This window comes from Pezoporus wallicus, unplaced genomic scaffold (assembly GCF_028554395.1).
Source record: "Pezoporus wallicus isolate ANWC-B61680 ecotype Strahan unplaced genomic scaffold, APGP_CSIRO_Pwel_v1 contig_227, whole genome shotgun sequence".
NCBI classification, from domain to species: Eukaryota; Metazoa; Chordata; class Aves; order Psittaciformes; family Psittacidae; genus Pezoporus; species Pezoporus wallicus.
Window position 1 is genome coordinate 18,366,137 of NW_026635704.1, and position 22,351 is coordinate 18,388,487.

At 39.2% G+C, this 22,351-nt stretch overlaps 1 protein-coding gene across 2 annotated transcripts in view; it reads left to right on the forward strand.

Moving 5' to 3' along the window:
• The window catches only part of FAM110B (family with sequence similarity 110 member B), a 110,086-nt gene that overhangs the window by 30,575 nt on the left and 57,160 nt on the right, over nt 1-22,351 (forward strand). The window contains exon 1 of one of the 2 annotated variants that reach the window (XM_057397838.1): nt 21,270-21,442. The exons of the other annotated variant lie outside the window; for it this stretch is intronic. The gene's annotated coding sequence lies outside the window, so the exon portion shown is untranslated. Of the gene's footprint in view, nt 1-21,269; nt 21,443-22,351 lie in introns of those variants that run through there. 2 annotated transcript variants of the gene reach the window in all.

The following is a 22,351-nucleotide window of genomic DNA, read 5'->3' on the forward strand; positions in this document are numbered from 1 at the left end:
GCTACCTGGTACAAATGTTGTCATAGAAATGCTGGGGGAGGGGATAAAAAAACCAACATAATGCATTGTAGGTTAGAGCCAGAAGTAATTCCTTATGATATTAGTAGAAAGATATATCTGCAGGTCTTTGACAAGGGAACAGGCTGTTTCAGAGCTCTTACAGCATGCTCTGTTTTTAGAATCATATCCCACTTTAATTGCCGCATTCAGAGCTTGCTTCAAGTGGCCGCAAAAATATGGAAACGCTCTTGGATGTCTTCAGCAAGGGGAGGAGAATGAGTCTTGCATATGATGAATTTCTGTTTATCAGCACTATAATTATTTCTTCGTATGGTCATCCAGAACTCATAGTGGCTTGTAAAGGACAAATACTGATGGACGAAAGGGAAACATGACCCCAAGAACTGTGAACGTGTCGGCACCTCAGACCCAGGCACTTGGGGAGATTCAGCTACGCTGTGGTTTTGTTAGATAGCCAGGATTTTGAACGTAGTGATGGTATGTGCAGAATCTTTCCTTCATACTGACAAGATTAATCTAACTTTATGTAGAGACTTGGCTGAAAAAAAGTGAGTAGTTGTGGAAATATTTTCTACAGATTTCTTCAAGATTAAATGTAGGTTCTTAAAAAGGTCTGCCAACTTCTGTATTTTTTTTTTTAAGGTGTTAACTTCATTATTGGAAGGTTCCTTGAATAAGTATTCCTTGATTTATCTGAGAAGAATTGCAGATTTTCCTTGTTAATCCTTTATTGATCTTTTTAATTTAGACTGGAATTAGAGCTCTGAACTAGACCAAATTTCATTGTCCTACCATCTGTAGAGTAAAATAAAAATCTGTGCAACTTTTCCCATTAGCAGTGTCAGCATTTTGACCCATAATCTTAATAAATGATCTGCTCTATGTGCCTGGCAGTAAGACCACCAAAGTGTGGTTAGGCCCACTCATTCCTTTCCTACACCATTCCCTTTCTTTCTCACTTTGAATTCAGTTTCAGCTGTGTTTCTCCAGTCCACTGGCAAGGTCATCTTGAACAACAGGTACTGTATTGAAACCTTGGTAGAGTAGAAAAAATGATGGTGATTATACAGTGATTTCAAACTGGAGGAGGAAAAACAGTCCAGAGATATTTCTTCTCTTAATGTTTCCCTATGTTATATTTGCCTTAGGAGTACATGAAATAATACAAGTTGAGATAACCAGGCACTAAAAAAAAAACAACTAGAGCATCTGTTCTGAACATTACTTAAAAAGGGCAGTTTTATGCATTGAGAGAGTAAAGACTTCAAAGAGGATATCTGCATAATCCCATGGGATGCGTGCATGTATCGAAGTGTGGTGGTGGTTAGGATTCAAGTACAACAGTGTAGGGTACTGGCAGGTTTTGGGGATGCAGTGTCCAGGATTGAAATGCAGCCTTGAATGCTGTCACTACTTCCAGCAAGGCAGTTTGCTCTGTGCTTTTCTGTCTCTTGTTTCCCTTTGCTGGAGGGGTGTGTTGCTAACCAGAAACACATGATATGAGACAGCCAAATGTTCTGGTGAAAATCAAGGGCACTTCATAGCTGTGAAGATTTAATATTTGCCCTAGATTTTCTTTTTGCGTTGATGCAGCTGTAACTGTTGTTGTAAATTACATGAATAATTGATCAAGGAGTTCTTGTTACCTCAAGTAATGTTATGCTTATTGCTTCTTCAGAACTGTGCTGCTCTTTGTTGCACTACAGTATTGCTCATACTCTGTTCTGTGTTTTTTATTCCCTTAAAGTTTTAGTCCATTCCTTCCCCCTTTGCTCTCCCTTTCTTTCCCGTTCCCTGCAAGATATTGTTGTTTCTGCTTCAGTGTATTCCATGTTTTAACTGAAAAGCAGGGTCTTTTTTAATCAACAGCAGTACATGTAGAAAACCTCCAAAACCCTGGGAACTGTGCAATATACGCATCTGGTTTCACATAAGCATGAATTGCTGGCTTTACAAACACGAAACATGTAGTCCTTGCCACAGTTAGCTAAAATGTTCTGTAACTTGAGATTGCATTCGAAATAAAAACGAAATTGCATAGCTTCTTTACCATACTAATGGAAAACATTTAATTTACTTCTTCAAGCCAACCAAAAGAATGACGCAATGCTGCTCAAACAGATTTACAGTGCCTTTCCTTCCATAGAAATCAATACAGTTTAAAGGTGCTGCTGTGGAAGCTGGCTAGTTGACTGTGATCCAGCTGTGTTCAAATGTAAACTTCTGTACCACAAACCAAAACTGATGATTTTGATTTATTCAGGCATTGCTGTATCTCTGAGACATTATTGTTTTGGATTTTATTCATGCATCTTCTCTGCTTTATTGCAATTAATACTAGATTGGAATTTTGGAATAGCAAGTTCAGTCTGCTTATGATTGATTTTTATTTTTTTTCTGAAATTATTCAGTTATTTTCTGCATTTCCTGAGTTAAAATACTTTGCCCTGTGGTAGTGACATCAGCAAAAGCAGCTCTATGCATGTGCCATGTGTGCCTTTTAGTGGAGATTTTTTTTCCCAAAAAAACCCAAATATAATGGTTGCAAAGCCAAAAAAACGTGCCTTCATTCAACTGGAGTGTAAAGGGCTAGCATAAAAGCTTTCCACTTTGTACAGAATAAGCTCTGAACATTAAATGTTCTTTTGGTTTTTCTCCTGCTAGAGGAGGTAAAATGCAGCAGCATTTTGGCTCCATCTAAAAAAGTTCTTGAAATAGAACCACGTTGTGTGTTTTGTTTTGTGTTGGGTTTTTTGTTTTTTTTTTTTTTTTAAGAACTGAAACCAGCAGTGAAGATTTTCATAGTACACCAGCTTTTATGCCTTTGTTTCCATTTCTGTTCCCCTGTGCCCCCACTAATACCTTTGACTTTATTTAAACTCAACTATAAGAGGCTGATGGTGTTTCTCTCTTCTTCTTTTCTTTGTTAATGGGATTTCTGTCTTGCTTAAGTGCTTCTGGCAGAAATTGTTTCCTAAAATACCTCTTGAGGTGGCTCCTCCTTGCGCTGCTTTTCTCCCCACGTGCTGTATTTCCTTGGGAAGTCTCTCACTGGTGGTCTGTGTGCTGTTCATGCTAACTTCTACCAGAAGGAAAATTGTGATTTGATGCTTGTTTGCTTGCTTGCCCGAAGTACATTTGATCTTTTTTTTTTAAAGATAATTTCTACTTCCAGTTCTCAAGTGGCTTTGATCCAGGTTTCTTTATTATCTAACCATTTTTCTCTCTCCTATAGTCAACAATCTCTCAGTAAACAAATAGCTCGAGAAGATGATGTAGAAGAATTGGAGTCTTTTTTGCAGGGGTGGCTTGGGATGCAGTGGCATAGCAAAGAGGAAGAAGGGGATTTGAGTTGTGTGAGAGTCTGGGCTTGGAGGCTTTCTGGATTACTTACTTTCTCCCTTAAGAGGATGGAGAAGGTGATAGATAATACAATATGATGAAGAATAGTGTTGCTGATAGCTGAATTATTTTCTTTGCAAAGGCTGCCATGTGAGACTTCATAGAGAAGGGCATGAATCCAAATTACAAATGTTAAGGGTTTGGCTTATTTGGAGGAAACCAGTCAAAATGTCAGAATTACGGGGCTGAATTTTAGTACCGTTTCAAGCATACTTTAATTTCGTAAATTTTCAAACTACTGAGTAGTTTTATTCGTAGTATATATACAGAATTTTTAAGTTGTATGGAATGTATATTCTACTACAAAATTTTTTTGATAGTAGTGTGGGGGAGCATGCAGTGACAGTGTGATTATGTTTCCTGTAAACATAAGGACAGCTGTTATCTAGTAGCAGCTAACTTAGGCTATATGATAGAAATTTTGGGATATTAGATACTGGCAAGAAACTTTGAACAGCTTAAATTTATTTTCTAAAATGCTTCCTGAAGATGGATGAAATGCCTCAGCATCAGTGTACCTTAATCACAGTGACAAATCTGGATCTTTAGCTTTTGCCCAGTCATGAATTTCTCCTGGGCTGCTCTTCTGTGAATTTTGTCTTGTGTGGCAGAATATCAGATTACCAGAGGTACTGCCCCCAGTATGCTTTCAAAGAAAGGTTGTTACAAGGAGCAACACACATCTGTAGAAGAGGCATTTCCAATATTCAGCCATTTCTACTCAAACCATCTCTGTGGAATGGAAAAGTGTTTGACTTCAGCAAACCGGTTGACGCATTTTGGCAGTATGTTTAACCCACTGGTTTTCGGTTTGACTGCTCCAAAATTCTTTTTAGCATGAAAGCTCTGTCATTTAGTTTTCCTTTTGCCTTTTTCCCTGCACTGGTACTGGTGGTCCAGGATGCAGTATGTCATAAAGACTTTTAAAGCTACACTTTGAATAAAGCTTACATTTTCTACAGCATATTTGCTTTGCATGGTTACAGTAGTAGCACTGTATTCCTGTGTAAACACTATAATGAAGTTGTTAAGAAGGAAAGAAATGCTTATGGTTATTTGCACTGAAGTTCATGGAGCATGAGATAGCTATGTTTAGGATGCTTGTACTTTGAAGGGATTAAAAAAAGCTTCTGAGAAATAAACATAAATAATATTCTCAGACTAGCAAAACAGTCTGTCAGTGATGAGAAGGAAGGCACTAAGTATTATGTAGAGAATAATCTGATTTGAAATGCCACAATGGAAGCCATGTTATGGTCTCGCCTTCCTAAGTATGAATTGGAAAGCAAGAAAAAGTACAGGGCATGATCTAAAAATGGTAGTCTGGAAGCTTCTTCAAGTATGTTGTGTCTTATTTTTGTCTAGCCTGAAATTTAGTTTTTCCTCTTGAATGAAACATGAATAAAGTGTTTTGGCTGTTTGTGTTGTCTTCGTGGTTCCAGCTCTGCCAAACAAAGCTATTGCTACTTTATTTTAAGAATGACTCTTACTTGGACTTTGAGTCCTGCTGAAAAAAGAATGCTGTCAGGAGGATGCAGTCTTGCTGTTAAGAAACTTAAATAAGATAAGGCTAATCCTATTGTATTGCTTCCACTTCAGGAATTAGTGTAGAAACTTCCCTTTCCTAGTTATGGCACCATACCATTGTATACATACTTTGTGGGATTTCTCTCCCCCCCCACCCCCCTGAATTTTTGGCTGGGTTAGACAGTGTTCAAAATGTGTGACACAGTTTTGGATCATGGGACTATACTGTGCCATTATTTCCAGACTTCCAGGAAAAAAAAAACCTACAAACCGCATGGTTTTGCTGGGTCAAAGAAGGCAAGCAAAGATAAATGTGCCTATTAGTCTCTTTGGTTATGTCAAATTTAGGTTTCTTTTATGTGGGATGTTTAGTTATTTTATTTAGGATGCAGCATAGCTTGTGAGTTTTTGCTCAGGTGATCTACAGTTTTAGAGAAACTGCACATAAGAATTTTTGATTTGTCATTTTGGATTGGTACTGAAGCAAGCTTCACTGTCTTGCCTTCTGGAAGTGCTAGTATTGGCTATGTCAAGAAAACCAATGTAAGAATTCTCCTACAGGTGCAGAAGGATAATGTACTTTCAAATTTTTTTTTTTAATCTTTTCCATTTAGAGACTGAACTGCAAACAGACTTCAGGACAAAGTTGTCTTTTGAGTTGTCTAAACCAGCCTTAGGTTTCTTAAAACTTGCAGCATGGTAGAAGATCAGGATGTAGGGAATCAGGATACTAGAGAATGTTCTCAAAATGGGTTAGTTTTGAGAAGGTACTCTTTTCAGACTCTTAAAAATCAGTAACTTCTGTAAGTAACTTCATGCATGCGACCTTTGCTTAGGATTTAAGTAATTACTTGCCAGTTGGTCTCTTCTTTTCTTCTAAAGAATCCAAAACTTTTAGAAGACCAGATAGTCATCAGTAGGTTGTGACTCACTGGGAAGAAAGTCTAGATTAAGAGCAGAAACTTTTTGTTCTTAGGTCAGCAGCTAACTTGTGATGTGGCCTTGGGCATGTCCTCTTTTACTTCCTAGCACCAGTTTGCCATTGTATCCACTGCTGTCACCACCAGTAAAGTTTTTATAAGCTTTGGTGTCAAAATACAATTGAAACTGTTCATTGTTCTTCGTGGACTCAACTTCATTTGCTGTGTGGTTTCTCAGGTGCAATGTAAAGTGCAGTGGAAATACACAGTTTAGTCCATGAAGAACTTCAGCAGAATTGAAGCATCCTGCATGTGGATGTACATATGTTGCACTAAAGTGGATTTGAAGAAAACACACACAGTTTTATTTTAGGGGTACATATCTGTACAAAGACCGTGAAGGGGGGATAAAGCTAGTTAAAAATGGGAATGCTGTGACCAAAATAGTTAAAATAAGAGGGAAAGAAAAGATCTGTCCTAAAATGAATATGTGGCAGCCTTAATTTACTTGAATCCTTAGCACAAGATTTCCACTTGTGTATTTTGCCAAGTAAATTAAACTTATGAAGAAAAGCTAGACACCAAGTATTGGACTGTTAGTGTCTTTTAACAAGGTTAATGTGTTGATTATTGATAACAGTGAGCTGACGTTTAACACTGGACCAGCTGAAAGGTCTTTGTGTTCCGATGTAATGTGAATATTGAGTGTCCTGTAAATGTATTGTTTTGTGTTTTGTAGTTACTTTTGCATGCGTGCCAGGACATGTGCTGGGAAGAGGCATAAACTTCTTTCCTTTTTTTACTTTCACGAATATTTATTTCCTGTCTAGAGCTGGAAGAGAGGAGCAACAAGAGGCTGTTTTGTTAAATACAGCAAAATCTAATTACAGCTTGATTTAAAGCCACATTTACACAATGGCTAAGGGGTGAGTTCACTTCCACAAAAACAAACTCTTCGGCTTCCTACTGTGCATCGGGAATGTGAAGATGAATGTCCTGGAGAAGAGCTGCCTCCCTCTACTGGCACCAACTTTTCTTACACTATGCTGAAGCTCTGCTACATAATATAAAAATATGACTGTGCTTCTTTGCAAAAGAATAGGGATTCATGGATTCACTGGTGCGCAGTCCTCTTACTGGTTATGCCCCAGGTAGTGCGTGCCACATCATGCTATATGTGATAGGCTTGATGTCTATTTTCTGTGAGCTGTAGTTGTTCCTCAGTTTGTTCCTCAAAATGAAGGATTGTTTACTCCAGTATGCATTTTGAACAGTTGTGTCCATGCTGATTCAAAGGAGGAATGTTGGTGGATAAACTGCCTTCTCTTGACACCATGGTTTTCACTGAGTGTGCACCTCTGAAAGGTACAAGCTTGCAGGTGCACTAGTAGAAACGCAAAACTAGAGAGAAGGAGAACCAGGGTTGGACAGCATGTGCAAGTAAGTCAGGGAGATGAGGCTTTCTGCAATATGGTTAGCCTTGCAGAAAAGAAGAGGGATATAGGTCTCTGGAGGGCTTGTGAGAAAAGTGGTGAGTCTCCAACAGGGCACTTCTAACAGATAATGAATGAGCCAAAATTGGGAGCCCTCCGTTGCAATAGTTGGGCCAGCATGCGAAGAAATGGAAAAGTTGCAAGAGAGGAGGAGGGGCAGGATCTTATAAAGTGAATCTTTTTTTTCACTGCTAGAGTGATCTCCTTCCTTTTTGTTTGGTGTCAGCTCATTTTACATTTCTTGGAAGATTTCAGGCTCGGCCATATTGGTGATATATCTGTATCTGAAGTCATACCCAGGGAACTCTGCCCATCTATTCAGTTTACATAAGCTTTTATAAACATCAGCTCAACGTTTCTTTTTTCTCACAGAGAGAGAAATAAACCGTCTCTTCCAGAACTGTTTTGTCTGCGTTGTATGTGGCCTTCAAACCCTAAGGTGCCCTGAACTGCTAGGAGGATCAACTTATGGTCTTTACCTCATGGTCTTTGCCTTTTCTATTATGTAGTGTTGGAGTTTTGACCTAGTAGAAGGAAGGAAGTGAGCATTCATTGAGAGGAAAAAGCTGACAGGTCATCCACCCCCCTTCACTAGTCCTTTCAAAACCAAGGTGAAGAAAATAGTGATGGGAAGGAGAAATCTTTGAGCACATGAGAGTTTCCAGGGATCAGTCATGACTTGATGGTGGCTGCCAGCTGAAAAAGAAAGCTGCATTCACACTGGAGTACACAGTGTCCAGTGAAGTACTGCTGTTGTGACCCTTGTGGTCCCTGGCTGGAGCTGTCCCAAGTGGCTCTGGGCACTCGCTGCTGGAAGCCAGCAACAAGTTTGGTAGCTTTTTACATGGTCTCATGCTGACCTGAATTCCTGCAGTCAGTTTCACTAGAGGAGATTACCTGAGGGGCAGAGGTGTGTGGATTTCCTTTACTTTTTCTCCTGATTTTTTTTTTTTTTTTTTAATAAACTCTTAAAAACCCAGAACAACCACAGTTTGGTAAGGTCTCAGCTATTAGTCAATGTTGATATGCAGAAATGACCCAGGATGAGTTGCAAGCTTTATTCTTTTGAAAACGTTTCCTTTAGCTGTGATAATTGTTAAGTTTATTCTCCTAGGAGATGCGCAGACCTTCTACCCCCATTCCCTAAGAATTAAAACAAACTAGGTGTTCCTGCTGTCTCTTTAATGGATACATTTTCAGAGATGACAAATTTTTCAGCTACATTAATTGCTAGGAATAGGGTCAAAATACTAGGTATGTGATTTTATTACTTCTCTAGAAGAGCCATAAAACCCAACAACAAACAAATCCTGGACTTTGTAAAGTCTTTAAAACTAAGAGTAACTTATATTTACGAAGTAGGATATTCCAAAAACATGTAATACAGAACAGAGATAATTTTCTCTGTTCTGATCATATTGCATCTTCTCTCTATTGTAAAAGAATTTAACTCCTGTTTTTGTTTAGCACTAAGTTTTTTTTTGCCCTTTCCAAATGGTTAAAAAAAAAAAAAGGCATCAGGTGGAATAACACTCTGGTAGCATCTACCAGATACAGTTGTGTAAGGGACTTGAGACTGTGCTGTGTACAAAATGCAGCCAGTAGGTCACATTAATCAATTGACTGCTAATCATGAGCAGTAACTGCCTACTGTGGACTTTACACTTAACCCTGGTGCTGTGGTTTAACCCCAGCTGGCCAACTAAGCCCCACACAGCTACTTACTCACTGCCCCCTAAGTTGGATGGGGGAGAGAATCAGAAGAGCAAAAGTGAGAAAACTCTTGAGTTGAGATAAAGACAGTTCAACAGGTAAAGCAAAAGCAGTGTAACAAGCTAAGCAAAGCAAGGAATCCCTTCCCATGGGCAGGCAGGTGTTCAGCCATCTCTAGGAAGGCAGGGCTTTATCACATGTGATGGTTACTTGGGAAGACAAATGCCATCACTGTGAATGTGCCCCCACTCCTCCCTTTCTTTTCCTTCCCCTAGCTTTACATGCTGATTATGATGCCATATGGTATGGAATATCTCTCTGGTCAGTTGGGGTCAGCTGTCTTGGCAGTGTCCCCTAAAAATTCCTTGTGCACTCCCAGCCTACTTGCTGGTGGCATGGGGTGAGTAGTAGAAAAGGCTTTGACTCTGTGTAAGCACTGCTTGCAGAAACTAAAACATCCTTCTGTTATCAACACTGTTTTCAGCACAAATCCAAAATACAGCCCCATACTAGCTACTGTGAAGAAAATTAACTCTACACCAGCTAAAACCAGCACGCTCTGCTTAGTGGTGATGAGTAATAATAATATTGAGCTGTTTGGAAGGTCAAGGCTGTGTGTTTTTCTGCATCTGGTGAAGCAAAGTAGCTCTCTTTTTTTTTCATACAGTGTGTTGAGCCTTAAGTGGACTTCTGGGGCCATCTCCCCACTTGCCAGAAGTTACACCATTCCACCAAATGCAGCTTTTCAAGGTAGTTCTTATACTTCCATAAGGGTGGGTAATGTTGTGATGGTTATCATGCTAGTTGATCCAGACTTACCTGCTATGGGATAAAATTAAATGTTTTAACTCAGGCCTGTCTTTTAGAGTGTGAGTTGAATGAAAAGAATCCCTATTTAATTTTTCCCAAGGAACTAGTACTAGACTCTCTCATTTATTGAAGTCTGAGGAGTACAAAGGACAGAAAATAATTTTCCAGTGAACTCATTCATGGCTGATTTTATCTTTTCACCATTGTCCCCGAGTCCTCCTACAATGGCACCATGGCATGAGAAGAGCTTGTTACCACCAACAGTTAACAAGCTTCTTAATAATAGGGTTCTTAATAGACTTAATAAGTATAAATACTTACGCTAGATAAATGCACAATCTGGAACCTAAATCAGTCTTCCCTGATTTGTATGTGCCAACATCTTCTAAATAGTTTTCTGATCTGTAAGGTATTTTCCAGAAGGACATGTTTATGCATAGATCTGTTTAATATTGTTAAAAAGAAAAGGTATGTACTTTGTTTCCTTTATTGCTGCCTGTTGCAGCCACAGTTTGTAATTTATATTAACTTAGGTGCTTTAAACTGTCAGAGTATTTTCTCATGTCTTACATGAACAGTATTTGATCATGAGTGCTCAACGGTGGACTACTTAAGCAAAGCACTGCTAAGATACGTAAACTCATCTACTTCACTGTGATTTAAGTTATCTCTATCCAGAACTGCTTGGCACTAAAATGCAGTCATTCTGATATCCCAACTTGGTATGTTTGCATCAACTCTAAATGAAGTTTTCTGTTACCTGTGGATTATTCCAGTAGGGTTTTGTCTTCTGTAGCTCTTCCTGTTTGTCATCTGTTTTCTCTTTTTGTGTGTTCTAATAAGAACAGGTTTGAAGAAATGAATAAACTTACATAGACCACATTTACTTTGTGATTGTTTTGAGTTACATCTTGATAATAATTTCTACAAGAACATGTTCTTCTGCAATGCTCATTCAGTTGAGCTTTCAGTGATAGGCAGCCTGTAATGAAAATGTTGACTCACCTGAATGATATCTTTGTTTTCTTTTTGTAAGTCAGATTGCAAGATAATTTTAAATTACAAGTATTAGATCACATTTCCTTGAACGATTGGTTATGATTATGTCAAGTTGCTGCACTCACCTATTTTAGTCATAGTCAGTGTTTTAAATTTACATGTTATGAGAAGGAGAGGAAGGTGTTTATTATATAGAGTCCTGAATGATGATAACTTCATGTCTTGTTAGCTTAATATTTTGAGTCTCTTCAAGTTAATAGTCTTCCTTGCGTTAAAAAACTTTGTATAAAGAACAAAATGGATTCATCTTGTCATATAAAATAAAGGTATTCTTAGGGAGGAGGAGGAAGAAAAGAATCTGTGAGATGTAGCCTGGATATGCATGTAATGTAGTCTTCCACTCTTACAGATGGTGCGCCAGCAGCCTTTAATGTTCGAATGCTTTTATTCTGGTGCTGAAATGACTCACTAGTTATCTGAAGCATCAGGTAACTATACCTATATTTAGCTTTGTTCTATCTTATTATCTTTGTTTCTGTCTTCATTTTCTTAGTTGTAAGCTACAGTGTTTCATTAATGTTTAGAAAAACAAAACCCCAAAACAGTGTGAGAAATGTTCCCAGGTGTTCTCACGAGTACAACCTCTGCAGGCTCTTCACAGGCTTGCTCTTCTGATGGTCAGGGCACATGAAGGATAAGGCTTCTACCTTCTTTCACAGTACATTCAAACACAAAATACTTAACCCTACCTGCCAGCAGGCTGCACTTTTCAGTCGGAGGTGATACTATTTTTAAGAAGAGGCATCTTGTTTCTGATACTTGCCATGAGGTCTGCCCTGGTGGGGCTGTCCTCAATAGTGACCTCATCCAGTGAAGCTTTCATTTTGGTGGTTGATCTTTGCGAAGACATGACCCCAGACTTACCTGCTTTCTTCCTCCACTTCCAAAATGCTGTGTGCTGCAGACTGCAGTATTTAACCACTGGTAGGGGTGTCTGCCTTTTTAGCTCGCTTGATCAAAGTGCTAAATTGCAGGGGGTCAGATAAGAAACCAATACTGTTTTCCGTCTGGCTGCCTCGAAGACTATGTAAATTAAGTATATTTATCTCTAAAAGAAGTGATACCTATGCTGTAAGAAATACAGTTGGCAACTATGAACTGCAGCTTGTGTTGCTGCTGGGAAAGATCTTGCCTGAGTGGTTTTGTTTGTAAAGTAGTTTCAGGTAAGTTCCTCTGAGATTTGGAGTAGTAGGATGCAAATAGTATATGCAGCAATGACAAGTTTTTTTCTTTACTTCCGAGTTTTGTAGATCTGCTTCTAGTAAACTTTGAAAGCTGATGAGGTTAGCAAAGATGTACTGCCAGCTGGAAGGCATCCTTTGTTTTCTGGAGTTCTTTGCGTATCAGTACCTGTTAGGTATATATTTTCTTGTACCTTTTCTCGTTTTTTTGTTGTTTTTTTTTTTTTTTTGTTCATTGTGGTCTTTTTCAGACAGTGAACTTCTCAAGTGCAGGCATGCATCTCTCTCCACAAGCAGCTTCTAGAGATTTTAGGCTTTATTTTTTTTGTTAATCTCCAGACCATCTCATGTATCCCCGTTTAGTTTGCCTTTGTATTTTTGGTATTTTTACCTCTTGTATTTTTATTTACTGGATGAAGTTGCCTGTAAGTTATGCCAAATGTTAGCTCATACTTCAGCTGCAGGAAAGCTGGAGAGATAATCATGGGTTAAGAGACATGAGATATATGCGTCATTGGGAAGGCTTTAAGGCATCTCTAGTTTTATGCCAATCCCTTCTTTCACTAGTTTTGGGAGTTGAAAAAAATATGTATACAGAGACCTCAAAAACTTTGTGACTACTGCAAGATGTTTTTTGGTCTAATTTTATTCATGAGATGCAAAACAATAGTACAAGCTGCTGTTTCTTGATGTAGTGTATTAGTTTAACATTAAATGATTATATTCCAAGTACCCAAAGAGAAAATAAGCCTTCTAAATTATTCTGTACATCAATATTTCAAAGCTATTTCAATTTGTTTTTAATGAAACAGATAAACAGTTATATGAATGGAGCAGCTGTAAGTACTCAGAGTAGCTTGAACACTTGAGGTGAGAGAAACAGATTTTGCAGGTTAGCCATGCGCCCACTGTAGCGTGTGTGCTGAATTGATCACTGTGAAAACTCAGTGCTGTGTGCAGGGTTATTTATATTGCTTGCCCTCAGTCCTTCCAAATACGAATGTTTATGCTAGTTTTTGGGATATGGTGGATTGCTGGTGGTTGCAGTCCAACAGAGTGTAGAAATGATGATGGTTTTAAGTTATGCAAAGTTTTTCATAGTTATGTGGTTTCTATTTTAAAATACACAGTGAAGTCAGTGTTAAACGCTTAGGCAAATTTGAAGCTCCTTCATGTTTTCCTTCTGTAGCAGCCCTTTTACTGTGGTTATGCTGCTTATGTTTTGCCTACAGACTGCTGGAATTTGCTTTGAAAATATCAGTGTCTGTTTTATTTACTGATTAGCTTTGGCACAGCAGCTTTTTTAGATCCTGGTTAAGGCAGAATTTTGGGGAATAGGGAGAGACTTCTTCAAATTGCTGAAGACTACATTATTGTAGAGCATGCAGGAGACACATATCTGAGACAGAATGAAAGCTCCAGTTCTGACTTCACTTAATTTTGAGTACTCACCTTTTGATGTTATTTTCACATATTTGTACCTAATTTCTATAGGGACAAAAAAAAGATTATTGTTTGATATTAAGGTTATGATGTTATGGAGTTACTGATTTCCCATTCCACCTCTGACATGTTTGGGATTTTAAGACTCACCACAGAGATATCACCTTCTTGATGCAGTGGACAACCAAAGATCTCAAAAAAGCTCTGTCCTTCACAGGGTACAAAGGTATTAGAAAAGATGAGGCTGCATGTATGTGCTCACAGAATGTATTTGAGTCCGCAATGAAGACTTAAGTTCAGGCCTATAACTGTTAGTCTATTCTGGAAGTACACAGGATTTGCAGCTAGGACAAAGGGATAAAAGGTTCTCTCTGATTTGAGACTGGTCTCCCGAAGGGTCAGCACTTCATGAGGATGGGCGCATGAAGAAATTCTAGTTATTAACAGCAGTAGTGTTACAAGTGGTGACATGTGTGAGGCTACTATGCCATGCAGACATGTTCTATGAAGAAATTGGGTAATATTTTTTTGCCCCCAGGTCTAGGAAATCAGGGTGAAGAAAATGTCTGCTGTTTTGCCGAAGAAAAGTTTGAGAAGGCAGACCAGTAAGTAATTTGTCCCTGGGATGTGTCTGAGTTCCTCTGGTGCATGTTTCCCATCTTCAGAGTACTCTCTAGCTCCCATGCCAGTTTTGGTAGGATCACTCTTGCCCTCTCACCCTAGTTGGAGTGCTATGCAGGGAGGGGAATGTCTGCTCAAATGGTCAGAAAAGGGATGAAAACAAGGGGTGAGAGTCTCTAGGCTTGAGGGGTGGGCACTTGCCTGTCCCCATTTATACTAATTTTTCGTAGCTTTAGTTATGCGATTTGTGTGCTCATTTTGCATTAGAGGATTGGATAAAAGCCACAAGCCATTCTGGAAGAAGGGTCTGGGATCTTATCAGCCCCACAAAGTTACTGCCAGGTCTTCAAGCTGCCTGAGATGCAAATATGCTTTTCTTGAGGAACATTATGTGGAATGAGAGTCCTGAAGACTCTCTCATAAAAGCACTTTTGGCTTGCTCTATTTAATAATTAAGCCTCTCTTCCTGGAGAGGCTTTTCTTCTGTGCCAACAAAACGCTTCTGGTTTCTTGTAAGAAGACTGTGAGACTGGGTTCTGGTATGGCAAGTCACAGTTGCTGTTTTTATATGGACACAATTTCTAGTCATTAAATTAACAATCTTTCTGAGATTAAAATCTAAATTTATTTTACATTTGGCTTAAAGGTCTTGAAGTTTAGTAGGCTGTCTTCAAACTTCAAACTTGAAATGGTAACCAAAGCCATTGCATTCAGAGCTAGTTTTCTTCTGGGATTCATTGTGCTGAATATCCCCGACTCCTGTGTAAAGTAATAAGATCTGAGAGTTTCTCTGAAACTCTGAATTATGGGTGTGGACTGGAGACTTGAAGTCTCAAAGGTTTACAGCCTCTGAGCTCACAGTGAGCTGGCTGACAGCAGGGTGGGTTTTGAGTAAGTGCCTGTATGCATTAGCATCTGCGAAGAACCACTTCATGTTCCAACAGTTGCATCCTGACTTTCTTTCTAGTTGCATCTTGCAGCTCAACATAAACACCTTCTCAAGATTTAAGAGAGCAGAAAACAGTCTTTGAAGAACAAAAAACCAATGGACTCTAGAGAGCTTGATGGGTCTTCATTGTCATCATACAACATCAAAGAAAGCCTCGGAGCTGCACTTTTTACTCAGAATTGGAAATAACATTCTTAATTACAGAAGTGAGCAAGTCTGATGGTGGTTTTCCTTCAAAGGGAGGAATGCAACACTTTATCCTTCAACTTTTGCATTCTTTTCAGAATAGCATTTTTTAAAAATTACACCTGTCCTGAGATGGAAGACTTGCATTTAAATTTTTCCTGGGCCCATCTATAGGCATGTCAGATTGCCTATAGACACCAAATAGTGTCACCCGTTGCAGTAAGGTGGTCATATTGAAAATGGTACTAAATAGAGAAGGAAGTGCCAGTAGTGGTGATGAAGATTAATAATGTGCAGGTACTGGAAGTATACGGCAAACTCTTTTTTTTTCTGCTCTTCCACTGGGGAAAATCTGTACTTGTCTATCAGCTTCCTGGCTTAAGTAATGCTCTCAGAATCCCTATTTTCCTCCACATCAAGTATGAAAAATGTATCTCCACATATGAAGAAGCAGTTTTGTTGCTTGTTCCAATATAGTTTTAACCTCCCATGTCCTTGTCAGCAGTTGACTTTGCATACCTTGTTTTAGGACTTCAGCATCTTATATCAGTCATGTATTAGTTTGTTCTTTTTCTTTTATTTCTCCCTTAAATCCGCTTGTTAGTGGCTGCTAATGTCTCTTTCTTGGCTCTTTGGAAAGAGAGATTATCTTTTCTACAGTATATTTTACAATCTTTGGCTCATTAGGTTCATGATCATTGACTTTGTGCAAGTCTGGCATGCACTACATGGGGTCCATGGCCTGGATGTGCTATTTAAGGCTATTTCGTATGCTTACTGTGTTACAGATAATCAGTGTGGTGCCTTTCTGTGGTTCACCAACTTCATGGACACCTAGCTGGTCAGCCAGAGGTCATGAAAGTGGTGGCTGGGAGGTACATGTTTCTTGCTAAGAGGTCTTGCTAAGGCCTCAGTTGTGTTGACAGGGCCGTTGCCTTCTGGAACGGACAGTTCATACTGATTCTTTGCTGCTAACTTTGATGAAACATAGTGGAGGGAAAAATATCTATGGTGGAAAGTCAAGAGGGCACAAAGGATATTTGCATAGTTTGAAGTGGTTGCTGAAATATGGTGGAGGGAAACATTGCACTGAAGGAAAAATGGAAGGAACTTGAGGGGAAGTGAAAGGTTAGCATTGGGATGGAGTTGTGTTGGAGTGGTATGTGATGAGAGACTTGTTCAGGGCAATGTGAAGTCTTTAAAATGACTTCTAAATAACCACAATTTGAGTTTGGGATTTCTACATTCTTAAGGATACCAACTGTGTTCTTCCACATCTGTTTGTGTAGCCAGAGTGCAAATGCTCAGTGTAGTAAACCTCCTGCCTCCTGCAGGCTTCACTTCAGATACTTCTTTACTGCATCCACCAGTGGTAGAATGAAACACACATCACTTACATCTTAACTGATCCTCTCCTTCTTGTCTGAGGTGGCAGTGATGTACTGGTGTCTTCATTTCAGTCAGTGAGTGAAGATACTGTCAACAAGTAGGGCTGTGGATGTGATGGGTGGTGATGTCCTTTGGAATGTGGGTGTGGGGGGATTATTTTGGTTTTTATGATTCTGAGAAAAAAAGTGAATGTGAATGCTATAAAAAACACTCTGTAGGATTCAGTCATAGGGCTGTCCTGCAGAGGATCTCTGGCTTTAACATTGAAAAATTTCTTTGGGAAGGAAAATTACAATGGGGGGAAATTTGTGAAAGATAAAATAATCCCCTCATCTTTTATTCTGTGTAAATGTAAAAAGTGCCATATGAAAATCTGAAGATGATGTTTTTGTTATGTATACATAACCATGGAATGGTTTAGCTTAATTCTCAAAGTCCAATGAATGCATCAAACCAAGTAAAATACTCATTAGAGTAGTTGGTTCGGTTCAGCCTCTCAAGATTACAATTTAGAAATATACATACTATTGCCATTAGAAATGCATCATGTTGATTCACCAACTTTTTTGCTCAACTCATTTTCATTACATATGTTTACTGTACTTTGCAAAATCTAATTAGCTTGCGGTAGCAGATTCCAAGCAATACTGGGTATATTTTTAAGTCAAAGGTTAAGTTGTTAATCCAGAGTGAAACGTGTTTAAAGACACATCAGACATTTTTCATTTTAAATATTTTTGTATTGAAGTCATTGGATGGATAAGTACTTATACAGGTGATCATAACATAGTAAAAAGTTATTTGTTCCCAAAATAGTCATCTGTTAATTCACTTAGATATGCCAAAATGAAGTGTAAAATTTATTAATGTGCTAGCTAGGCAGTTTTCACTGCAAGATGCTGGTTCCAGTGTCATATGATGAATTCTTTGTACCCCCATAGGCTTTCCTTTCTCCTTCCCTCTGTGATGGGCATCTGCCTCAGGCCATATGGTTTTGGAAAATTTTGATCAAAACTGTTCTGTCAAGGAACGGGGCTAGAAAAAACCTGACTTGCTTTTAATTTCTAAAAAACACTGTAGAGACCTTCTGTTTCCATGCGGAGAAACAGGAACTGGAAGCTTAGCACAGGCAGATAACTTTTGCCAGGGACAGGCTTTTGCTTTCGATGAAAGTCTGACGAATATTGGCTAACTCGTGTACCTTTCACAATTCGTTCACTTCCAGCAGAGCCCTGCTGCAGTCTCTTGTGACTGTGTCCTCATGAAACCTGTGCCACCTTGCTGGGACTTCAGTCTTTTGTGATTGTGTCCTCATGAAACCTCTGTTGCTGGCATGCCTATACATGGCTGTATCCTGTCGCACGTCCAGTGCATGGTCCAGGCACTCATGTGCAGTCACCATGGATGGTGTGACAGGCTTGTGGAGCCCTGTATTAGTCTCACTTGGAGCTTTAGCTACCTGCTTTTGCCAAACGTGGGCCCTCGCAAACCACCCCTGGCTCCATACGTCAGACTTGCAGTGCTGTTCCCCACACCTTCCTTGCCCAGCACATCATCACGATGGTTAAAAGTGACTAAAAATTGAGGCAGAGGTTTAGTGAGTGTTGATTATGTTGCAGAGGCAAGTAAGTGTCTCTTGAAATTCAATTTCAGAGTTGTCAGTGGGTCCCCCAAGCACAGCTGTCATCATGATGTTTTAAAAAAGGAAGCAACTCCTAGAACCCTGCTGCAGTGGTATGCTGAGAGCATGCTGCTATGGCAGCCTGTGTTGGGGACACGGGCTTTAAATGCCCTCAGAGCCAGCAGCTCTGTGGGTTGGAGGCAGGAGGGAGCAGTGAGGGCTTGGGAAGCTGCTGGGCTGAGATGGGGGATCCGTAGGCTTAGCAGCTTGCATGGGAGGCAGCCAAAACTGAGTGTTCCATGGCAGCTGAAGCCTGTTTAATTCCTGTTTAAGGATTCTTGGTCATTTTGTTACTTGTCATAGTTGCTGTGGTGGTCTGTGAATGTGGTTTACAATAATTTAACTCTCTTCGTTTTTCATTATTTTATGTGTGTCTTTTCCTTTGCTTAACAAACATGAGCATTCCCAATACCTGGATCAGAGGACTAGAGTAAAGACAGTTGTCTTCCCCTGTTGCTGCCTTTGGAAAAATGTTGTTCAAAAAATCATTGTGGATCTGATCATCAAATAATTGGCTCACCTCTTCTTCACATGTCTCTTTAACTCTTTAAGTTTGTAACAGTTGTGTAACTGGCCTGTCTGCCTTTGTTCTTCAATGCATAGTTTTCTGGCTTCAAGCAGTGCTACTGAGAAACTTGGAATATTCTACAGTATTTTAAAGAAGCACAGTTTATAAAAATTGATGAGCTCCTTAGATGATGTAATCTGAAAAGGAAGACTTAATAAAACAACCTCCTTTGTTTATCGTAACACAAAACTTAATGTTGACTGAATGTGGAATCAAGGAGAAAAATGTCACTATTCCTGCATTTCATTTTTATTTCTAGCCATATATTGCTTTTAGAATATTTTTTTGTACAGAAATGAAATCTGCTTCTAGCAGAGAGCAACTCTATGAGCAATTTTCACTGGCAGATTAAGAAAGCTGTGACACAGCTATTTACATACTGTCAATAAATACGGTCTTGCACTGTTACCACATTGAAGTCTTGTTCCATTAGAAACATTTTATGTAGTAGCAGATACAGTTTTTTTGTACTGAAGTAAGTATGTTAGTTAAAAATGTTTATAAACAGCCTTTAATGTCATGCACTTGGACTGTGCCTGATACTGATTCCCTGCAGAATTAGGGAAAATGCTGGTGTGGGCATATAGGGGTTTTGGGGTCTTGTAAGTGTAGTGTTTATGGATGTGTTTTATGCATATCTTAATGGAACATCTTAAAAACGTAAAGTATGTATATGTGTAACAGTGTAGTCTTATGATATTTTGGCAATACTGATGGTGAAAAATGTACTATATCTCACAAGAGACAGCTGGCACTGTCTCCACTTTGGAGAAGCAGGCTATGTACTTCCATCTTGTCACTGACGTTTGTAAACTTTTTGGTCAGGGTAGAGCTTAGGTGATTATATGAAACATTTGGGAACAGGAAACTTGGGAAGAGTGTTTTCCTATTTATGCTAAACAGAGTGAAGATTAATTGAAATACACTGTCCAGGAAGACTAAACTAAAGGTGCCTGTATCTTTTTTTTCATGATTTACTTGATACTGTTGAAGCTCTCAGCGTGTTTCAAAAACACAGTGCTTTCTTAGATCATAACATTCCTTAGTTTTGTGGACTTACATATTTATAGGATGCCTGTAAGCCTTAAGTTAGTTCCCCGTATTTGTAAGGAGTATTTGCTCACATTAGGTATTTTCCAAATGAGTTCAGTTGTTTTGCATAATGGCAAAAATTTCCTTGGCATTTCTACTGTAGCCTCATGAAAGGTTAGTTAGGACTTTATGTGCCAGTGCACACAGAAGCCCTTGGATCATCTGGGTATCTGCCCACGTGTAAACATAAAGGACAGAGAGGGTCCTGTTGACTTCTGTAGGGTTACTGTGCATTGAGACCATGCATGTGGTGCCTCGCTGATCTGAGGACTGCATTGTAGATTGTGAAGTACTGTACATGAACTGATCTGAGATGTACCTTGTGTATGATGCTGGTAATGTGTACGTTTAAAACAAGAATAAACTTGTGCATTTTTTTGTCTCCTTCTGACCGGCTTAGCAAACTATAAGTGATCGGCTTCTGAAAGAGAACTCCTAAATATATCACTTTTTTCAGAGTTTGAGACAAATTCCCTTTAGGTGAATTATTTGGGAAAACAATAATAATGACAAAAAAAAAAAACAAACCACCACCCAAAAAACAGCCAACCAACCAAAATAAACACAACAAAAAACAAAGAGGAGTTACTTGTTCAGCCTGGAGAAGAGAAGGCTCTGAGGAAACCTTATAGCAGCCTCCCAGTACCTCAAGGGGATCTGCAGGAAATCTGAAGAGGGACTTTTTACAAGGGCATGTGGGGATAGGACAAGGGAGAATGACTTTAAGCTAAAAGAGGGGAAATTTAGATTAGCTGTTAGGAGTAAATTCTTTACAGTGAGGGTGGGGAGACGCTGGAACAGGTTGCTCTGAGAAGTTGTGGCTGCCCCATGCCCTGCAGTGTTCAAGGCCAGGTTGGATGGGGCTTGAAGCAACCTGGTCTAGTGGAAGGTGTCTCTGCCCATGGCAGGGGTTTGGAACAGGATGAGCTTTAAGGTCCCTTCCAACCCAGACCATTTTGTGACTTTTTTTTCTTCATGCACTCAGACAAATACCAGTCCCAAATGTCGATGCTTTCAGCTAAAAGGTGTAATAATCTGTCCAGCTCTCATCTCGTGTGCGGTGCCTCAGCAGCCCTGTGCTACGGTGAAGGGCTATAATTAGATTAGCAGCCAGCTAAGCAGTGGTGACAGGCTGCGAGCCTCAGCGAGCATGTGCTGGATTCTGCATGTGCCTCGCGCTTATTGGTGGGCGAGGTTGCTGCCTGCCGGTTTGATAGGTTTCCCCAGTAATCTTTATGCTGCATTACAGACATAGATACAGAGGTACTGCGTGCATGCAACGGGAGAGGTGCTCAACTTGTAGCATAAAAGAAAGCCCACAGATGAAAGGCACTGGTCTTTGTTGCAAAACATCAGTACTTAAGGACTGCTAGCTGCAAGCCGAGAGGTCAGTGAAGGAGTTTTACTTGGTGGTAATTACTTTCAGGTCTTTATGTCTCCGGTAAAACAGTCATGCATGAAATGAATACTGTTAATCATGTCATCTGTTTAATTTGATTTTGCTTTCATTAGTTTCATGTGTACTGTGGTGGGAAAGCGATCAGATGACAAAACACATCATTTGAGTGGATTTAGTTCAAAAATAGAGTGTATTTACACAGGAATATTGCTTTCATTTGAAAAATTAAGCCTGTGCATGTGAGTGATTTTACTGGTTGCCTTTTGTTATGCTAATGGAAATATTTCTTTTATTGGGATGTTTTCTGCCGAGCAATTGAATTAGAGCATTTATAACTATTGGCATGTGAAGATGAATCTCTATAAATAGCATTTAGTTTAAATAATGATTCTGTGAAGTGTTCTTTAATTTGATCACAGCCGTAACTATCTTCATGGTTCTCTTGCTACAAGATAGAGGGATGAGGAGTAATATGCTATTGTTCTTTCAACAAAGATGCTGGAGCCTTCATGTTTGGGTGGATTCTTTGTTTCGTCTACTGGGTTTTATTTTAAGTGGCTTTCATAATTAAGCTAAAGGCACCCTGCCTGGTAGATTACGGTATATCCTTTGCTTGCACACAAATGTATTTTATACATATAGATAGATAGATATCTGTATTGTTCTCAGTGGCTGAATCCTGGCCCAAAGCCTTGTTTATATGTATCTTGTATAATAAGATACATATACCAATCTTTTCCTCTGTGATTCTGAGACTATTAGAGTATTTATCATAGCATCATACTCATTTAAGTTCTTTTCATACTTGACCTATGCATCAATTGATCCCAACTTTTACTATAAAAAGCATGCATATTTAATGAGCACATTTTACAGTAAAAGCTGTTCAGAACAGAA